Below are 19,759 nucleotides of genomic sequence, written 5' to 3'. Positions count from 1 at the left end.
TGTGTACAAAGCTATCTCTTATACAAAGACTATTAAAAATTTGATGTGATAAGTCTGATAATATCTAATGAGACTATTGGGTTTGCTCCTAATTACATTTTTCTTTAGTAACTAAACATGCATGTCCTCCCCCATTACACTGGGTGCTCTGCTCCGTTTACGGTGTTAGGAATCCAACCCAGGAGCGTATGTAATTAATTCCTTAACACTGGCAAAGGTGAAATATCATACTTTTTTAATTGAGTAAATACTGTCATTGCTGTTTTGTTCTAGATCTGTCAATATTAGCTTAATAATTATCTGCCTGAATCTGTTTCTCAAAATTTTAATCTCTAGTTTTTGTTTCTCATCAAATACAATGAATTTTAATGACTGTCACTGTTCATTATGTTATAAAATGCTCCTTATGTTCTGAAGTCAGAGTGGAAGCTGTGATACTCCTCAAGCAAGGCAAGACTTCTGTCTCCTTGTTGGAACTGGAGCACACAGAATGCGGTTAGTCTTTGGTTCAAGACATAACATGGCTCTTCTTTGGTTCCTCGGTGTTTTTAAGAATGTGGTGCACATGCTGAATCTTCTCTTCGGTGTATAAACCAGGACTTTGGCCAGTTACTTACTCTGCCTGTGTCGTCGTCGTCGTCCCCACCTCCCCCCCAAGTCTCCCCGCTGCCTCCCCCGGGCCGGAGTAATCACGGCCCTGAATGTGGGGTTATCTTTTACTTGCTTTCTTTTCATATAACTTTGGAAAAAAAACTTACCTAAATGTTTTTAAACTGTTTGTTTTCATTTTAGTTGTTTTTAATTTTATAGAAAAGGTATTACATCGTATCGAATCTTCTGAAGCTTTTCTCCTTTACCAGTATTAAGATTCACTCTTGACCGTGTGTGTTCACTTGGAGTCTCTTGTGACTATAACACGGTTAACTGATGTTTCCCGCTGCTTCTCTTATTTTAAGGGAAATAGGTAAGTGATTGGTGGACGCTCTTGTGAACAGAATTAAAGCCTGACTGACAGGTCGGCACTACCAGTACCCCACCCACCCCCAGCTGGCTGTTTGCTGCCACACCTTTTTCTATTCATTTTTATCTATATCTAATATAAAAACATCCATGTAAGTGGAAAATACTGTTCTAGATCATACATCTTTACTGACTTGCTTTTTCACTTAGCGAGGGGAGGGTCAGAGAGCACCCACAGGCTGCTGTTGTCGTGCTAAGCGGCTGCGTGGTGTTCTTTTTCTGGAACAGTCTGTGAGTTCTTTAGCTGTTCTGCTGCCGATCAACGTTTACATGCTTTCCAGTCCCTTTGGATGCCGTGGAATCATCCTCATACCCGCCCCGTATGCACACACGTGGCTGTTTCTCTGGTACCAAGACGCAGAATTGCTGGGTCACAGGCCGGGTCAGCGCTCAGCTCGCCCTGCGGGCCTCCGGCGTGGGCGTGGGGATCGCATCCCCGACTGCGAGTGTCTGTTTGTCCACCCCTCTTGGACACTCTGTGTAGCAAGCTCTAAAATTTCTGCCTGCTTTGACGGGCGGCGTATTCACAGTGAGCCACAGAGACTTCGGTGGGTGCAATGGACTCTCGACATCTGTGGGTTTAACATTTGTGGACTCAATGCTCATAGGGATCCCAGAGTCCAAGCCACATAATCATTTTTAATTTTCTCGAGGTGTGATTTTTTTTTAATTACTCATGTTGTGAGGATGCCCAGCCGAACACTCTGCAGCCACTGTCAAAGGGACCAAAACTTGGCAAATTTAGGTAAGTTCATGGCTAATGTTATTATACCATATGTAGTGTTGTAATGTGGGGACTCTTGAGTGTATGTTTGTGGCAGGATTTATTTTAATCTCTTTATAAATGACTAATCTATTTAAAACTTAGGACATTGTAGAAAAACAATGAAGATAAAATATTCTCTATTATTCCTCTCCCAACAACAATTACTAAGTGATAACTTCATTTATATTCCTTCAGACCTTTGTTCCCCCTCCAGGGACATGGTACGATTTATCCTAATATACTCCTTGCCCTAAAATGGAAGCGTACAATATGTACTTACTGTTCTGCGACTAATTTGTTGTTTCCTTGGCTCCATAACATTTCACCTTGCACATTTTGGTACAGGTATTTTAACCATCTTCCTGTTGGTGGGCTTTTAAGATTACTTCTGGGGTTTTCTTTATTATTATTATTATTAACACTTTTATTGAAATACAGTCCATCTTTCTGGGGTTTTCTGACCATTGCAAACAGTGCTGCCGTGAGCTGCTTAGGAGCAACTCCTTGTGCACCTGCTAAGCGAGCGCTGGGATCTTAATGCCTGCAGGACGTGCGCGCCCCCGGCATTCTCATGTGCTCTGGCCCGGCCCTGCCCGGCCTGCAGCGCTCCCCTCCTTGTGCTGTCTGGGTCTGGGGCTCTCAGTCTTGTGAGATGGGTTGAGAGTTTCTGCTGCCAAAGTGGAATAACGTTGGCCTGTTCCTAATGTGCTATGAAACTGAGTTAAAACTGTTGAGTTGTGCAAACTGCTTGTCCATACCAGATTTTCACGTGAGACGGTGTCTGACTTAGGTAGCACGAAGCAAGAACGGGCCTAACAAGCCTCAGAGTCTCTAAGCAGGTTGAAAGACAAACTCTTCTAGGAAAGCAGTTGTGACATTTGCGAAAAGTAGCATTGAATTGTTTCACTGGTTGGAGGTTTGGTCTGTTGAAGTCTTCCCACCTGGCATCTGTCTGTGGGCATTTCTAGTCCTAAGAGGAAAGGAGAGATTGGATGAGGGCACAGCTGCCCATCTCCTGCGTGCTCAGCACAACCTGGGCTGCCTTCCGGTTCTTTAAGTACATGCTCTCTCCTGGAAGAGGCCGCCAAATGCCAGGAGCACAGGTATGGACGCGCCCTGTCTCTCATTCACCTCGCAGGTCCTGAGGAGCTGATGTTGGGAACTGCAGGCCCGGGACCTGTCCCACTAGCATTATTCTCTCCCCTCGGCCTCAGGTGATGAGTGCACTGTCCCCCTTTGTCTTGACATGACAACTGTGTGACCCGCTATCTGTATGTCAGAGCAAGGCCCTGCCTCTGCCCTGTGCTGACTCCAAGGGCAAAGGCTCTTCTAAGTTTTTTAACTTAAAGGAGTAAAAAGCGTTTGCAGTAATTCAGGCCCGGAGGAGATGCTGGGACGTCTTTCTCTAACCCCGTCTCCCTCCCACAGAGGCGGGCCTTGGGCCAGTTAGTTGCTGGACTTTCTTTCTGGAGAATTCTGCCGACGTGATCTCTGAGGTCCTGCTGTCCCACGTGCGCTGTCTTGCCCTCTGGGTGGTTCAGTTAACAGCACATGGCGGAGCTCGCTGTATTCAGGGGCTGCCCGCGGCGCCTCGCTGTCTGCGTGGTGCTCCCTGTTCGAATTCCCCATTCCCATTTCGCGGTACAGTTACATGATTTTTAGCAGTTTCCACTGTGTGTGAGGCTGTTCCGAGTGCCTGTCTCCTCCCTGGGTTTTACGTACGTGGCAGCGGTGTCTCTGGGGAACGTTTCCTTTGAGGGGTTTGGGCCACAGCCCTGGGCTTTTCTAACCTGGCCGGAGCCGCAGCTTACACTCCAGGGAGGCGGTTTGCTTGACATTTCTGGCACCTTTACCAGCTCTGTGTTCTTGACCTTGGTTATTTAATGTCAATATGAGACGTGAAAGCAGTATTTCACGTGCAGGTTTGAAGTGTGTATTTCTATCGGGATGTCTACTTAGGGATTTTTAAAGAGCACTTTACATAGTACAGAAGTTAACCCTTTGTGGTTTGTGCCGCAAATACCATTTTCCATTGACCTTTTTTGTAATTTTTTTGTCATTGATCTTTAAATGTTAGGCTAAATTTTTGCTTCTCAGAGTCTTAAGTATATTTATACTTATAAATGTTTTATGACTTCTGGATTTTATGAATAGTTCAGAAAGACTCATCACACTCAAGATGATTTTTTGTTAAACCTCGTGTTTTGCTGAGAACTTTTAAGGTTTTATTATTATTTGAACCTCAGCTCTATCTGGACTTAATTTTGCCATGATGAGTGACTGAGGGCTAGTTGCCTATTGTCCCACCGCAGGTGCTGAGGAATGCACCTGTTCACCATTTATCTGTCCGTCCGTGTGCCAGTTCCAGTTTGGAATGTCGTGGGCCTGTGCTTGACTCTGTGGTAGGAGTAGCCCTGCCTTCGCTGTTCACTTCCCCGAGTTTTCCTGACTATTCTTGTGTGCCGTTGTCTTCCTGTGCACGCATCAGGCCTGGCCTCCCACTCATGCACGTGTGTTCAACCTGGCCCTGTAGGCTGCGGAAAGCTGTGGTCGCTTAGGCTCATCTTGGTCTGTCTGCAGTTACCTTATTATTTTCATGGCTCCATATTATTGTATTATTATTACAGTTTGCATAGTTATTTTAACCATTTTCCTATGAATGTGTATCTAGGCATCCTAACCTGCCTCCCGAGAGCCCCTCACCCATCCTAATGACCAACCCATCATGGCACTTTCATGGTTTTTTGCTGTGCCTAAAGGTTGTCACCGTTGAACCAACCACATCCAGTTCGGTGGACTTTACAGATGAAAAGCTCCGAGACACCCTGTCTTGCTGGAAATGCTGATACAGTTATACAAACCCAGCCTGGAGAATGACTTGGGCGTGTTCTTGGAGGGGAGTTCGGCCGGGAGGGTGCAAGTGCCAAACCTCTGCCCCGGTGCAGCCAGCTGCCGTCCCTGGGACTCCTGTGTACCTGGGATGTCCGAACGAATCCCGTGCTGGTAACCGGCACCTGACCCACGCAAGCCCCGCCTTTGTCTCCTGTCCACCCCCAGTGGACTGTTTATAAAACGTCTCGCGGACTTTCCTGCCTCATCGAATTGGTTACACGGACCGGACTGACTCTCCCCTGGGAGTCAGCGGCAGCCTGCGTCTCTTCAGAAATCATGGGTTGAGCTTATTTTTCCACCAAACATGATTCTGTTCTCTGAGTATGATTTTTTTCTGATTTACTGTTGAAAGGATGCTTTCAACATAGGAGGCTTTTCTCTGTTTTCTAAGGGCATGTTCTGCACAAACCCGATTGTTTGCTCGAGGGAACATTACTGGCTCCGAGGGCCGGACCAGTGTGAAGGCTTTGGATGCAGGTTGCCAGGCATCTTCCTGAAAGGCCAGCGCAGCTCAGCCGGGCCCTGGTTCTGGCTCTTTTTGTTTTTATCTTGGCTGATTGGAAGTCGAAGCAGTGTCTCAATGTGTTAACTAGCACCCTTTGATTCTGCGAAGCTGCCCGATCTGTGCATCTGCTTTGTGCTTCACTCTTCATTTGCTTCCCAAGAACTCTTTTTGCTGAGGACTTTTTTTCTCCACGAAGTCACACACAATTTATTTTGGAACTAAATAGTATGGACTGCATACAAAGGTTTTATCCTAAACTCTCCTGATAGACGTATGCTGAGGACATTTGCCCTTATTAGACACCCTTAGATATTACAAAATGTTTTTCAAGTTTGTAATTTTTGTCTTTTAAGTTTACACATTGGATCTTACTGACGGTTTTAAATTTTGTAATTATTTAATTTGATTTGGGGGGTTATGTACTTTGATGTTGTGCCATATTTTCCTCTGGTTCTTTGGTGGTTTCATTCTTCACATTTAACTTTTACTCCATCTAGGAATTGTTTTGGTGTGCAGTATGAGGTAAGACTCTATCTTAGCTCCTCCAAAATGATCAACAAATGCCCCCACACCATCACTGAATAATAATTCTATCTTCTCTACTGATTCGAAATGCCTCTTGTTAATTATGGGCTAAATACTTTAACTGAGCCTCTGAACTTTCTGGTCTGTTCCCCACTGATCTGTCTTTCCTTTTGCCAACTCAGTGTTTGAATTATTTTGTTTTATAATATCTGATTTAATGTATGGTAATACAGGCCCTTACGTATTTGGATTTCTGTAGGAATCGAGTACACTTATAACTGTATCACTGAGACCTCCCACTTAGGCACTGGCCTTTGTTCATTCAGGATAGGATGGTTTTCCTGTCCCTGGGGAGTTTCGCCCCTCAGACAAGTTCTGCACATTTACAAAGTTTGATCGTGGGAATGTTCTATTCCGTGTTGTGGTTGGATTTGACTTTCTGCTAAAATTTCTGATTGTGGTAGCAGGTGGTAAGACAGGTTTAATGTATGTATCCTGTAAATCAATAGGCTGGACTTCATGACTAGAGCCAGTCGGGAGGCAGTGTAGCATCTTGGCTGAAAGTGAAGGCTTTCTATCTAATGACCCTGCTTTTGTGCTGGACCCGCCTCTTACTCTGTGGCCATCTCTCTGCCTGCTTCCCCATCTGTAAGGAGATAATGGTGTTACCCACTAAGAAGCTGGATGAAGGTAAATGAAATACGGTAAAGACTGTGCCTGCTCTGCTGACACGAGTGAGTGCTGTTCTCTTAGTTTCCAAGCAATGATTATGTTACCATAATTAACTAATGGTTATATTATCCATGTGATTTATTCCACTCTCATGCTTCCCTCCTGTCTTGTTGGCGCTGGCTGTCATCACTAGTGAGCTGTGAGCACTGCGGTTTTGTTCCCAGATGACCCTCTAGGGAGACCCGTCAGCAGGTGAGGAGGAGGCCCAGGCCCACACCAAGTCTCCCACGGGCGTGGTTGTCCTGCCGGTGGTCCTCAAGAGGAGTCGGGGTGATCTCTCATTTAAATGTTGGTATTTATATATTTAACATGTATTTGAAAATTCCTAGTTTTCCATCTGTGGTGGTAATACAAAGTTTCCTTTCAAGATAGATTTATTTTTCCTTTTTTAATTGAAATATCATTTGCAGTAACATAAAACACATGCTTTTGAAGCGTACAATTCAGTGTCTGAGTATGTTCACTGTGTCATAAACGTGCTGTGTTCACATCAATGAGCATAGCCTAATGTTCTACTCCCATGACCCATTTCCAGAACTTTTTCATCAGCCCAATCAGAAACTCCCTACCCATCCAATGTCCCATCTTCCCCCACTGCCCGCTCCCCTTCACCTGCCCCCGGTCGTCTCTGTTATACTTTGCATCTCTAAATGTGCCTACTCGGATACCTCGTCTAAGTGGAGTCACATGGTATTCGTCCTTTTGTGTCTGTCTGATTTCACGCAGCGTGATGTTTTCGGGGTTCCTCCAGGCCGTGGCAGGTGCGGTAACACTTTCTTTCTAGGGCTAAATAAGATTCCCTTGTGTGACTATGCCGTATGTGTTTATCCATTCATCAGTTGCACGTTTGGGTTGTTTCCACTATTTTGGCCTTTAGGAGTAATGCTTCTGTGAACATTTGTGTAAAAGTTCTTGTGCAAACACAGGTTTTAAATTCTCTCTGGTATAATTCCAGGAGTGGAATCACTGGGTCATGTAACAACTATGTTTAACTTTTCGAGGAGCTGCCGGAGTGTTTCCCGATGTGGAATGTGCACATTGTGGGTCCCCCCAGCAGTTTGAGGGTTTCCCCAGTTTCTCCGCGTTCTCGCCCCTCTTGTTCTTATCTGCCTTGTTGGTTCTGGCCGCCCCGGTGAGGGTGAGGGTGGTAGCTCGCAGGATTCTGATTCGCCTTTCCCCAACGACTAATGATGTCTAGCACCTTTTTAGGTGCTTGTCGGCCACAGGAGTATCTTTGGAGAAGTGTCTATACTGATCCTTTGCCTACTTTTTAATGGCTGCTGGTCTTCTCACTACTGAGTTGTAAGAGTTCTTTATATATTCTGGATACTGTACCCTTATCAGATAGGTGATTAGCTCACATTTTCTCTCATTCTGTGGATTGTGATTCTACTTTCTTGGTAGTGTCCTCTGAAATAAAATAAGTTTATATTTTATTTTATTTATTTATTGTCTTTTTGCCATTTCTAGAGCTGTTCCCACGGCATATGGAGGTTCCCAGGCTAGGGGTCGAATCGGAGCCATAGCCACCGGCCTACGCCAGAGACACAGCAACTGCGGGATCCAAGTCGTGTCTGCGACCTACACCACAGCCCACGGCAACGGGGGATCCTTAACCCAGTGAGCGAGGCCAGGGGTCGAACTTAACAACCTCATGGCTCCTAGTGAGATTCATTTCTGCTGCGCCACAGCGGCAACTCCTTTGCTTTGTTCTTATTCTTAGTTTTTCTTTCTCTTGAATAGTCTTTGAAGAACTCTTACTTTATTGGCCTTTTCAAAGAAGCAGCTTTAAATAAGTAGTTTTACTTTGATTTTGTAGTTCATTCATCTCTACTTTTATTTCATTATTTCCTCCGGTTTTCCTTGGATTTCGTTTCGTTTCTCTGAGAGCCTTGCATCGCATCCTTCACTGGCTCCGGTTAAGACGCGTGTACTTGTAACAGCGGAAAGAAGAGGCCACGTGAGGCGCCGCAGCTGCCACCGCCCTGCGGGGTGTGGAGCCGTCTCAGGGAGGCTCCTGATGCCCCCAGGAGGATGTGGGGGCCCCTTTTGGCGGCCGGGGCCTAGCGGGCGCGTGGAGGGCGGTCAGCAAAGAGCAGCAGCCTCCGCCAGGCTTTCCGTTTCTAACGCTGGCCTCCGTGGCCAGCCTGAGCCCACAGACCCAGGCAGCACGGAGGCTGCTGGCCTGCCGTCCCGGTGCCCCCACTCTCACGGGGACAGGCCCCAGGCGGTGATTATACAAGCCACCGTGGGGAGGGCGGTGTAGCCTGAGCAGGCCCTGAAGGCAGAGGGCCCGACCCAGGGCAGGGGACCCTCGCGCTCTCTCTCGGAGGGTGAGGGCAGCTCGAGAGCGAGCCTTCCCGGGGCCCAAAGGGCTCGAGCAAAGCCTCTGGGCCGCGAGGGGACTGGCTGGGCCGGGCCCAGAGCCCCGCGGGCGCCTGTGATTGGCTTCGTAAGCGCTCCACGGGCGCCGCCGAGGCCCGTCACGACCCACGCTCGGGGCCGGGCCCTCCGCGTGTGTCTCGGCCCCGTCCTTGCCCCCTGCATCCTGGGGCTGGGACGGGAAGTGGGTGGCCTTCCCACCCCCGCTTCTGGTCCCCCAGCCCGGCCCGCGACAGCTCACCCGCTTGTTCGATGTGTTTTGCTGCAGCATTGTGGGAACGTCGAGACACCTCCTGTGTGGCCTGCTTTCTGCTGGGAGTTCACCTTGTGCGACGCGGACAGGGGGGGACCTGCCCCCACCCCCTACCCCACCCTGGCCTGGCCGTCTCGTTTGCATTTGACTGAAGTACCTGTCGGGTCATCTCTCTCTCTGCTTTCCGCCCCTGTGTGAATGTTTATGCTACCCGGGCGGGGCGGGACTGGACTGGGCGGGATTGGCAGATACTGGGCTCTTCCCACTTTGGGTCGTGTTGCAGGCCCGGGTACCCTGCTGAGATCACCGGCCTCGAGGGCATTCCAAGGTGTGAGCCTGTCACTGCTGCCCTGTGGGTCCAGCATCTTGTAATGACAAATCACAGTCACAAACGTGTCTGGGCAAATTCCCTTATGTATTTGCTCGTGGACTACGAGCAGGGGGTGGCTTCTTGACGCCATTTTAACTTGCACCCTTGTAGCCAGCGTGGCGTGTTTCCGTGTGTAGATCACTGTCTCGGTTTCCTAAAGGACAGGTAGCGAGGGCCTTGTCACTAACGTGTCAAACTAATTCTTTGCTCATCTTACAGAGTGTTTTTACTACCCCCATTTCTGAGGCCTTTTAAGGTCAGAGCTTTGTGGCTTCGTCATCAGGTTGGGACTTAGATGGCCGTGCACGTGTCCCCTCTCCTGCTGCAATAAGTAAGTGCCTGCCCTTTGTGTTGTGTTTGGGGGACAAAGCCGAAGGGGGCTGGGAGGGGAGATGGGCTGGGAGGCAGGGCAGGGACGTGAGGGGGTTGGGATGAGGGGGCGGAGGCTGGGCCACAGGCCTGGCTCTGAGCCCACCTGGGGGTCCCCAGACCTTGGGGTTGGGGTGTGTGTGTGTGAGGTGGGGTTGGCTCTGCTCACGTTCCTCAGATTGAGTAGAGGACCCACTGCTGCCTGATGGTCCGCGTGACCCCCAGCAGCTCTCAGCCCTCTCTGAGCCTCAGCTTCTCATCTGGACCTTGCTGGGAAGGGGCTTCTGAGCTCCTCAGGGCTAACAGGAGGGGCCAGGGCAGGACTCCCGGACAAGGACTGTGAAGCTCTCCACAGTGGGGAGCAGGGGGTGCACCCACTGGACCCGCCGTGGGCCCAAGGGAGGCAGGGCCTGGGCTGGGAGCAGTGGGTGCTGCGGGCAGTGGGCTGGGAGGGAGGCCTGGGGGCAGGTGCTGGCCAGGGGCCCTGCGGACCTGGACCCGCCCTCCCCAAAACTCAGACCCGGGGTGAGACGAGACACTGGTGGGGCCGCTGTGCTTCCGACTTTGTTTCAAGCACTGGCTGTTCCCAGGAAGGAATCCACAGCCGGCGATGGCAGGAGAGCAGGACAGGACAGCAGGCGAGGCAGGTGGGCCCGTCTGTGTGACCCAGCGTGGTCGGGGCACAGCAGCCTGGAGGGCCGTTGGCCTTTGAGCCAGGCCAGAGGGCTCAAGGCTTCCCCACTAGCTCCTGAGTTCCTGTCCTGATGAGAAAACCAGATTTCTGCCTTTAATTATAAAAGTAACCTATGGAGAGTTTAAAATCCAAGCCATGGAAAAAGTATAAAATGAAAGTAAGTTCTTTTCCCCTCACCCGTCCCAGCCCTGCTGCAGAGGTGGCTTCTCAAGTTTCTTAGCATCTTGGCAATTTCTCTCCACCACCAGTCTTGTCAGCGCTGAGCCTGTCCTGAGCAGCAGGGCTGTGCCATGTGGTTGTTTCCCCGTCTGACTTGGTGCTCCTGCGGCTGGGATGTGCAGCCAGCGTGATGAGAAGCAGTGGCCACGAGGCTGCGGGGACCTGTGTCCCCGTATGCCTTTGAAGGGGTGTCAGGAGGGAGGCATGCACTGGGGCGGGGGGAGGCGCAGAGCCGTCGCAGGTGTTTCTTTTCCTGGATGCGGCTCATGGCCGCGTTCAGGTTTTGCTTTTCACCTTTGAGTCTGTGAGAAAACGAGCAGGAAAAAGCAAAAGACGTTGGTGGTGGCACACCTGGCACTGCTGGGCCGGGGTTCGAGTCCCCGCAGCGTCCCTGCTTCTTCTAGCTCCACACCCCAGGCCCTTCCTTCCCACCCATCAGGTACCTCATGGTTCCCAAAGAGAGATGTTGGGGGGCCCCAGGGCCTCTCCCAGGCACCCTCCTGCCCCCCTCTGCCCTCACCCATCCCAGCCCTGCTACACTGAAGTGGCTGGTTCCTACTGTGGCAGCTGCAGCTCCAAATCGACCCCCAGCCTGGGAACTCCCATAAGCCGCAGGTGTGGCCCTAAAAAGACACACACAAAAAGACAACCCACATGCCCTAAGGAGCAGCTGGAAGGAGGAGGGGTGGTGTGGCCCGGGGGCACGGGAGGCAGGGCTCTCTCCTAGATGGGCTGAGGAACCCCAACTTCTCAAGCCCAGTTAGGACAGCAGGCCCGGTAGGTCTTTTCAGGCCAAACTCAAGTCACATGATGATGGTACTAGTGCTCCCAGGAGAGCTGGGCACCTACAGGGTGGCAGGGACACCAAACCCAGACAAGCCTGAGGGGAATGCAGGATGCAGGGCTGAGGGAGTGGAACCCAGCGACAGGACAGGGCCGGGTTAAGGGGCCTTGGCTTGGGCCCCCTGAATGAGAGCGATGGCCTAGTGCCATCATCTGCAGCCCCGTAGCCCCTTGGCGAGTTTTGGTGATAGAAAATCACCTTTAGGAGTTCCCGTCATGGCTCAGTGGTTAACAAACCCGACTAGTATCCACGAGGACACGAGTTCGACCCCTGGCCTTGCTCAGTGGGTAAGGATCCAGTGCTGCCATGAGCTGTGGTGTAGGCCGGTGGCTACAGCTCCGATTCGCCCCCTAGCCTGGGAACCTACATATGCCAGGGGTGTGGCCCTAAAAAGACAAAACAAGAAAGAAAATCACCTTTAGGAGATGGTGTCTCTTGAAGTGGTGAGAGGAGGCAGTAGGAGGCCGTGGTCCCGGCGAGCAGCCTGTTCCAGGCTCGGCAGGGGACAGCAAGTGCCCGTCTCTCTGAAGCGAGGCAGCTGAAAGGGCAAGAAGGAGAAGCTGCAAGACCCCAAAGAGCAACCACATCTATTAAGCAGCTACTCCTCCAGCCCCTGAGACCTCAAACCGACTTTCTGCCTCTATGAATTTGCCAATTCTAGACATTTCATTTCAGTAGAATCTATAGTAATTGACTTTTTGTGTCGGGCTTCTTTCACTTAGCCTGTTTTCAAAATTCATCTGTGCTGTAGCAGGTATCAGTGCTTTGTTCCTTTTTATGGCTGAATAATATTCCATTGTATGAATACACCTTTTTCTTTTTTGGTCTTTTTTTGCCTTTTCTAGGGCCACTTCTCGAAGCACAATATTTTTCCCATTATAGCTGCTTTACAGGGTTCTGTCAATTCTCCACTGTACAGCAAGGTGACCTAGTCACACATGCATGCATACATTCTTTTTCCTCCCATTATTGGGCTCCATCATAAGTGACTAGATCTAGTTCCCAGTGCTACACAGCAGGATCTCATTGCTCATCCATTCCAAAGGCAATAGTTTGCATCTATTAACCCCAAATTCCCAGTCCATCCCACTCCTTCCCCCTTGGCAACCACAGGTCTGTTCTCCAAGTCCATGGTTTCTTTTCTGTGGAAAGGTTCATTTGTGCCGAGAATACACCATATGTTTTTTAATCCACTTCACGGCTGGCGGACACTGGAGTCTTTTCCACTTCTTGAATAGTGTGAATAACGCTGTCAGCATTCACATACAAGTATCCTAGTTTCAGTCCCTTTCAGGAGTGAAATTGCTGGGTCGTAGGGTTAACTTTCTGAGGCGCCACCAAGCTGAGTCACAGCGGCTGCATCACTTTACACTCCTGCTGACACCACATGAGGCTTCCCGTTTTTCCACATCCCGACCAACACTTATTCTGCTTTTCTAAAAAAATTACAGGGAGTTCCGATTGTGAGTCAGTGGGTTAAGTACCCCACACTGTCTGTGAAGATGTGGGTTCAATCCCTGGCCTTGCTCAGGGGGTTAAGGATCTGGTGTTGCCCCAAGCTGCAGCATACTCGCAGATGCGGCTCGGATCCAGTGTTACTGAGGCTGTGGCACAGGCCTCAGCTGCAGCTCTGATTCGACCCCTAACCTGGGAACTTCCATATGCTGAGGTTGGGCAGTAAAAAGGAAAAAAAATTTTTTTAATTAAAAAATCATGGCCATCCTAGTGTGAAGTGCTATCTCAGTTTTTTATTTTTTAATCTGAAATTGTGCCGTCATTTAGAGAGTAGGAATTGCACTGTCTAGTGTGATTTGAGTCCAGGTCTGGGAGACCCCAAAGCTTGTACTCCACTGCACCCCTCTCCTCCCACAGGGGTTCAGCTTCAGGCCCTGCTCACACGTGGAGGCAAAGGGTGGGGAGCGGGAGGGCCAGCATCCTCTGGCCTGCAGGCTCCCTCTCAGTGCTTGGGTGGCTTGTCCCCATCTGCCTGGGAGGGGAACGACCAGAAAAAGGACACCTTCCCTACAGCTTCATCCAGCTGGAAGGCAGCACCTCACCCTGGACATGAGGGGAAGCCAGAGTGACCATGAGAAGGGGACATGCTTGTCCTGGGTCCTTGAAACTGCTGCTCCCCCCCACTGCTACTCTGCATCAGGCACCAGCCCAAGGGCCCTGGAAGCCGCTTGGGGGCTGCCATGTCCAAGTGGAGAAAGGGGACGAGCCTTCACCAAGGCAACCAGAGGCGGAGTGAAGAACCTGCCCTCTAAGCTTGTAGAGTGGGCTGCCATGTCTGGGTGGACAAAGAGGATCTGGGGTGGAAGAGACTGCGGGCACACCATGGCTGGTTCCCCCCTCCACCAGGGAACCCTTCCTCCCAGGGCCACTGTCCTCCAGGCCCAGCTCTGTAGGGCCCCACACTGCCCGGCCAGGCCCAGGGCAGGGGCTCAGCCATACTCACAGGTCACAGAGACAAGGGGGCCTAGTTCCACATGAACTTCAGAGGCTGAATTTGCCTCCTGCTAGAGCTGGGTTAGGACATATGCTCCCGCCAGGGAGAGGGCCAGAAGCGCCACCTGCGAAGCAGGAAGGGGCTGGACACGGGTGCCAGCAGCCCGCCCCACCCCTTGCTTGGCTGCACCAGGTGGGTCTCTACAAACGCCCCTCCCTGAAGGCTCCTAGCCGTTGACCCCAGCCCTGTCAGCCTTCCTCCACTGCTGATACTTCTGTGGGTTCCCACCCGCACCCCTTTCAGGGCAGGGCCAGGGCTCAAGATCCAGTCACTGTGCTCCCCATGTCCCAGTTCCAGCACCTCTCCCCAGCTCAGAGGCCCCTTGAGCATGGCAGTAATGCGGGCGACACTGTAGCGCAGGCTTCAGAAGCCCTTCTCTAGGGGCCAGGATGTAGCGGCCCTCGGCCAGCGTGGTCCCAAGACCTCACTGATCTGGGTGATGGGCATCACATCCAGCAGCGTCATGGCGAAGCCCTCCACAGCCTTCTGTGGGGCCAGAGGGAAGGCCAGTCAGGCCCAGCCAGGGGCTTCTTTCTCCAGAGGGCAGCCTGGCCTTCTGGGTCCTATCTCTATAGCCCCGAAAAGGCAGAGGCCAGAAGCCTGAACCACCACCCAGTAACCAGCTGCTACCCCCTTCTCACATGGAGCTGGTGTGGGTGGTCACTGCAGACGAGGGGGAACATCCTGCACCTCTGAAAGCACCCCCCACGGAGGCAGAAACGCACGGATAAATGAAGAGCCCAGCACCGCAGCTGCAGTGGGTCTTTAGGTGACTCTCGGGCTGACATCTCCCTTCTTTAGGGCAGGAAGGCTCAGGAAAATCTTTGAAACAAAGGAGCAGAGTTCTAAGTGATTTATGTGCATCCTCATTTTATCCTCCCAAGAGCCCTCTGAAGTCCAGTGTAGGATTATCTCTATTTTGCTGAAACTGAGTTTGATAGAGGCTAGTGATTAACCCAGGTCACACCAGCAGTGAGTGGCAGGGCCAGAATCAGACCCAGAGAAGCCCATGTTCTCATTATGCCACCTGTCCAGTAGGGATGGAAGAGAGGCAAGGCCAAGAACAGGCCTGCTGGGGGCATCCTGCCACTGAGGTCTTCTGGGTGCTTCACCTTTCCCCATCTGCCCTCTGTCTCCTCCCCAGGAGGAGGGATGCCTGCTCTGGGGGATCTCACCATAGATCCCATTCCCACCCAGCCAAGCACAGGTTCAGCAGACCATGAGGTGTGGGAGTAGGGCTCTTCCACCAATGCCAAGGGCAAAGGTGCTGGATGCTATTGTCCTCACAGTGCACCTGGAGGTCCCCGAGAGCCTTCACGCTACCCCCATATCCTGGGCTCACATGGAGTGGAGGTGCTAGCACTCAAGACACAGCAGGAGTTCCCTGGGGGCACAGTGGGTTAAGGATCCAGTGTTGTCACTGCTATGGTGCAGGTTTGATCCCTGGCCCAGGAACTTCTACAAGCCATGGCACACTCTCAACACCTCCACTCCCAAATAAAGGATGGGACACAGTATGTGCTTTGAGGGCTCTGGGATGCTGCTGGCATACAAGGAAGAAAAAAAGGGATGAGGAGTTCCCGCTGTGGCACAGTGGGTTAAAGAAGCTAACTGCAGAAGTTCCCGTCCTGGCTCAGTGGTAATGAACCTAACTAGTATCCATGAGGACATGGGTTCAATCCCTGGCCCCATTCAGTGGGTTAAGGGTCCCACGTTCCCATGAGCTGTGGTATAGATCAGGCTCAGATCCTGCATTGCAGTGGCTGTGGAGTAGGCTGGCACCTATAGCTCCTACTCGACCCCTAGCCTGCTGCAGGTATGGCCCTAAAAAGTCAAAAAGAAAAAGAAAACTGAGGTACAAAGATCATGTGACTTGTCCAAGGTCATAACATTATAAGCCATACAGAACAGAGCTGAGATTTGAACTCAGTCTGGCTACAAAGTCTGAACCATTACACAAGGCCAAGATTTAAAGTTTTCAATATTTAAGTCTATTTTTCTGGGACCAACTTACCTAGTTATTTTTACCCAGCTTCACTGAAATTTAGGGCTGGGGAGGGTTAAATTCTGAGTTGTAGATTTTTTTTCTACAATTTGTAACTTAACTATTCTGCCTTAAGGACGCTCTTCGAGTATTTCTCTTTCCAGAACCAGAGTCCAGTGCTGGACTAGGCCTGAAGGTTACAAGAAAGGGACTGCAAAGCTGGGGCACCGAGGCTCTGGGACCCACCGATCCGGGCAGTTTCACCTCCACACCTGCCTCCTTCCCCCTGCCTAAGTGAAATAAGGCAGCCGCACCAAATGTGCTTTCCGTAGCTGCAGCCAACTGTGACCTCCGCCGCCTCCCCATCCTGGGCGAAAACCTCTGCTAGCCACACCTGAAGCCACGTCATACCGTCTATCCTGTGCGCCCCAAAACCCTGTCTCTGCTTTTAAAAATGTCATCTTGAAGGAGAAAAACTCATTGTTCCGAGGTCCCGACAAAAATCTGGGCCTTCCTAAGAGTGCTAGACCTAGCGGCTCCCATCATTTCCCGCGGTCCACAGTCGGGCAGGGAGCCAACTTTCCAGCTCACCAAGCGTCGGACGGAACACGCGCGCTGCCGTCTTGGCCAACCCCTCCGAAAGCCTCGGCGCCCAGGCCGGTGCCCGCGCCTGCGCAGATCGTGGAGGGGCGCGGCAAAGGAGGGGGTGTGGCCCCAGTGGAAGGCGTGAGAAGGCTCGCGGCAGGGACACACTGCGCCCCTAGTGGCGGATGTGTTCGCGCCCGCTTCTGAGTTGTGTTTCCACGGTTACAGCGGCGTCGCGAGACAGGGTCCAGGTAAGATCCTGGTAGAACGGAACCGTGAAACCTGAGGGACTGACGGCTGCAGGGCTCCGAGGACCAGGAAGCAGGTCCTGACCTGCCCCGCTTGTGCCCCTCCTACGGGCTCTGGCCAGCTCTGCCTCACGATTCTCCTAAGAATGCGGTCCGCTGCACAAGCGCCCTTCGGACCCAAGAACTGTCCTGTACTCCCACCCCTCTCCCCCTACGTCTCCCCGCTCCTGACCTCACTCTTCTCTGTCAGGTCGCCAAGATACAGCTGTTTGTCCACGTCTGGGAGCTGCATGCTCTTGAAGTGACCGGCCTGGAGACAGTTGCCCAGATCAAGGTAGAGCTAATAGAGTATCCCTGAGCCGTCCGCCCTTTGCCAGTCCTCCTGTGGCTTCCTCAGAGAACACTCTCCACTCTCCCTTTCCTTCCCAGGCCCATGTAGCCTCCCTGGAAGGCCTCACTGCTGAAGATAAGGTTGTTCCTGTCGTGGCTCAGTGGTTAACGAATCCAACCAGGAAACATGAGTGTTGTGGGTTCGATCCTAGGCCTCGCTCAGTGGGTTAAGGATCCAGCATTGCTGTGAGCTGTGGTGTAGGTCGCAGGTGCAGCTCGGATCTGTGTTGCTGTGCCTGTGGCATAGGCTGGTGGCTACAGCTCTGATTCGACCCCTAGCCTGGGAACCTCCATATGCTGCAGGTGCCGCACTAAAAAGACAAAAGACAAAAAAAAAAAGAAAAAAAAAATTGCAAATGGAAGTTATTGAGCTTCAGTGTCTACAGTCCTGAAAACGAAGTGTGATGACGTCAGAATACCAGAGTTCTCCAAGTACCTCAGCAAGAGTTACTGTAGATATAGAAACCATTGAGCAAAGTTTCTGTCCATATTGGGAAGTATCTGTGTCTGTGAACGGCTGTTTTTTGTTAGGAAATTGAGTAAAGCTAAATTTTGCTCCCAAAGCAAGATTGAATTCTACACATTGCAACTTGAAATATGAGACCACCAAGATGCAGAGAAAAAGATGTCAGGGCTCTGATCCAAGTCAAAGGAGTAACAGATGATGAAAGAAAATTTTAACAATTAAAGATTTGTATTTTTCAACATGTATTTCTAAATTTTATCTTTGAAATAGCCAGTACTATACATTTTGTACATTATATGCTTACACTGTGGTTCAATAAAATATTAAGCTCAAGTGGTTCTGTTTTTTTTTCCCCCCTGGATATACCTGACCTGTTATACTTGTTTTTGTAACCTACTTGGCTAATCAACTTTGAGACTTCAGCTTAATGGAGTTAGTTACCACAATTAGTTTTGATGTATTTCTTTTCTTTTTTTTTTTGTCTTTTTGCTATTTCTTGGGCCGCTCCCGTGGAATATGGAGGTTCCCAGGCTAGGGGTCGAATCGGAGCTGTAGCCACCGGCCTACTCCAGAGCCACAGCAACGCGGGATCTGAGCCGAGCCACGTCTGCAACCTACACCACCCACTGAGCAAGGCCAGGGATCGAACCCGAAACCTCATGGTTCCTAGTCGGGATTCGTTAACCACCGCGCCATGACGGGAACTCCTTGATGTATTTCTCATTGTCTCAAGCCTTAAGCAAAATATGGCTGAACTATAGAATTTCTGTGGATGTTTGAGCCGAGTTGCACCAGTTATCAATTACTCGCCTCTCAGCTCCAAGTGTATCCTTCATTGTCTGCTCTCCAAAAAAGGATCTGGGCCTTTAAATATCTTTCCTTTGATGGCTGGCGTGATGTTAAGCTTTGTCAGCAGAGGGCACGGGAGATACACTGCAAAAGAAAGGAGAGTCCCTTCCTTGTGTGCTCGCTGGGCGGTATCCTGCAGGCGGTGTCTCCAGCATCAGGCTCCTGCCAAGCCATCAGCAGTACCTGGGTACCAGCAGCTTCCCCTCCTTCCCCCTTCCGCCTCTTATGTAATGGAGTCCTTCTGCTGAGACACTTCCCCGTGAAACTTTCCCTAGTACTATAGAGAGCAGATTTCCAGAAAATTCTTCCAGTGTGACACAGAAGCAGCTTCTCTGCTGTTCCTTAAGGGTGGGCCATGCCCTGTCCAACAAGATCTGGATTTTAGCTCTGCAATGGGGAACTTCTTCCTTGGGCACCAACTTCAGCTCTCGGGGTAGTGACTGCTTATACCTGCTATTTCTTCATGGTTTTCCTTATCCTGTTGTAATCTCTTTCATTTTATTTTATTACTGTTGTTTTTTTGTATTTTCCAGGGCCGCACCCAAGGCAAATGGAGGTTCCCAGGCTAGGGGTCTAATCGGAGCTGTAGCCACTGGCCTACACCAGAGCTCACAGCAATGCCAGATCCTTAACCCACTGAGCAAGGCCAAGGATCAAACCCAAAACCTCATGGTTCTTAGTTGGATTCATTAACCACTGAGCCATGACAGGAACTCCTCTCTCTCTCTTTTTTTTTTTTTTGTCTTTTTAGGGCCGAACCCATGGCATATGGACGTTCCCAGGCTAGGGGTCAAACTATAGCTGCCGGCCTATGGCACAGCCACAGCAATGTGGGATACGAGCCCCATCTGTGACCTACACCACAGCTCATGGCAACACAGGATCCCCAAGGCCAGGGATCCATCCCACATCCTCATGGATAGTAGTTGGATTAGTTTCCACTGTGCCACAATGGGAACGCCTTGGTTTTTTGGGGGGGAGCGCACCTGTGGCATATAGAAGTTCCCAGGCTAAGTTCCAGGTTTTTGCTTTTTAGGGCCACAAAGTGTGTGGAGGTTCCCAGCCTAGGGATCTAAAGCTACAGCTGACAGCCTACACCACAGGCACAGCAACATCAGATCCTTAACCCACTGAGTGAGACCAGGGATCGAACCCAC

General features: G+C 50.8%; 2 long non-coding RNA genes across 7 annotated transcripts in view; one reads left to right on the top strand and one right to left on the bottom strand.

The window, feature by feature from the left end:
* Window positions 1-6,813: 6,813 nt before the first annotated feature.
* Window positions 6,814-19,759, bottom strand: part of LOC102163816 (uncharacterized) — a 37,910-nt gene continuing 24,964 nt past the window's right edge. For 2 of the 6 annotated variants that reach the window (XR_014836842.1, XR_014836847.1), the window contains 4 exons: window positions 11,988-12,109; window positions 10,686-11,029; window positions 8,626-10,575; window positions 6,814-8,574 (listed from right to left, as the gene is read on the bottom strand). This is a non-coding gene — a long non-coding RNA (uncharacterized LOC102163816). The remainder of the gene's footprint in view (window positions 8,575-8,625; window positions 10,576-10,685; window positions 11,030-11,987; window positions 12,110-19,759) is intronic. The other 4 variants (XR_014836843.1, XR_014836845.1, XR_014836846.1 and 1 more) reach the window with 4 other exon arrangements.
* LOC146405050 (uncharacterized) lies at window positions 16,761-18,086 on the top strand. Its single transcript, XR_014836849.1, has 3 exons — window positions 16,761-16,900; window positions 17,148-17,231; window positions 17,327-18,086. It is a non-coding gene; the product is annotated as an uncharacterized LOC146405050 (long non-coding RNA).

This window comes from Sus scrofa, chromosome 2 (assembly GCF_054392235.1).
Source record: "Sus scrofa isolate SSC_HxYL_T2T_F1_AM1 chromosome 2, Sscrofa_HxYL_maternal_Yorkshire_Landrace_v2.0, whole genome shotgun sequence".
Classification (NCBI taxonomy): domain Eukaryota; kingdom Metazoa; phylum Chordata; class Mammalia; order Artiodactyla; family Suidae; genus Sus; species Sus scrofa.
This window is presented reverse-complemented; position numbering and strand designations above follow the sequence as displayed.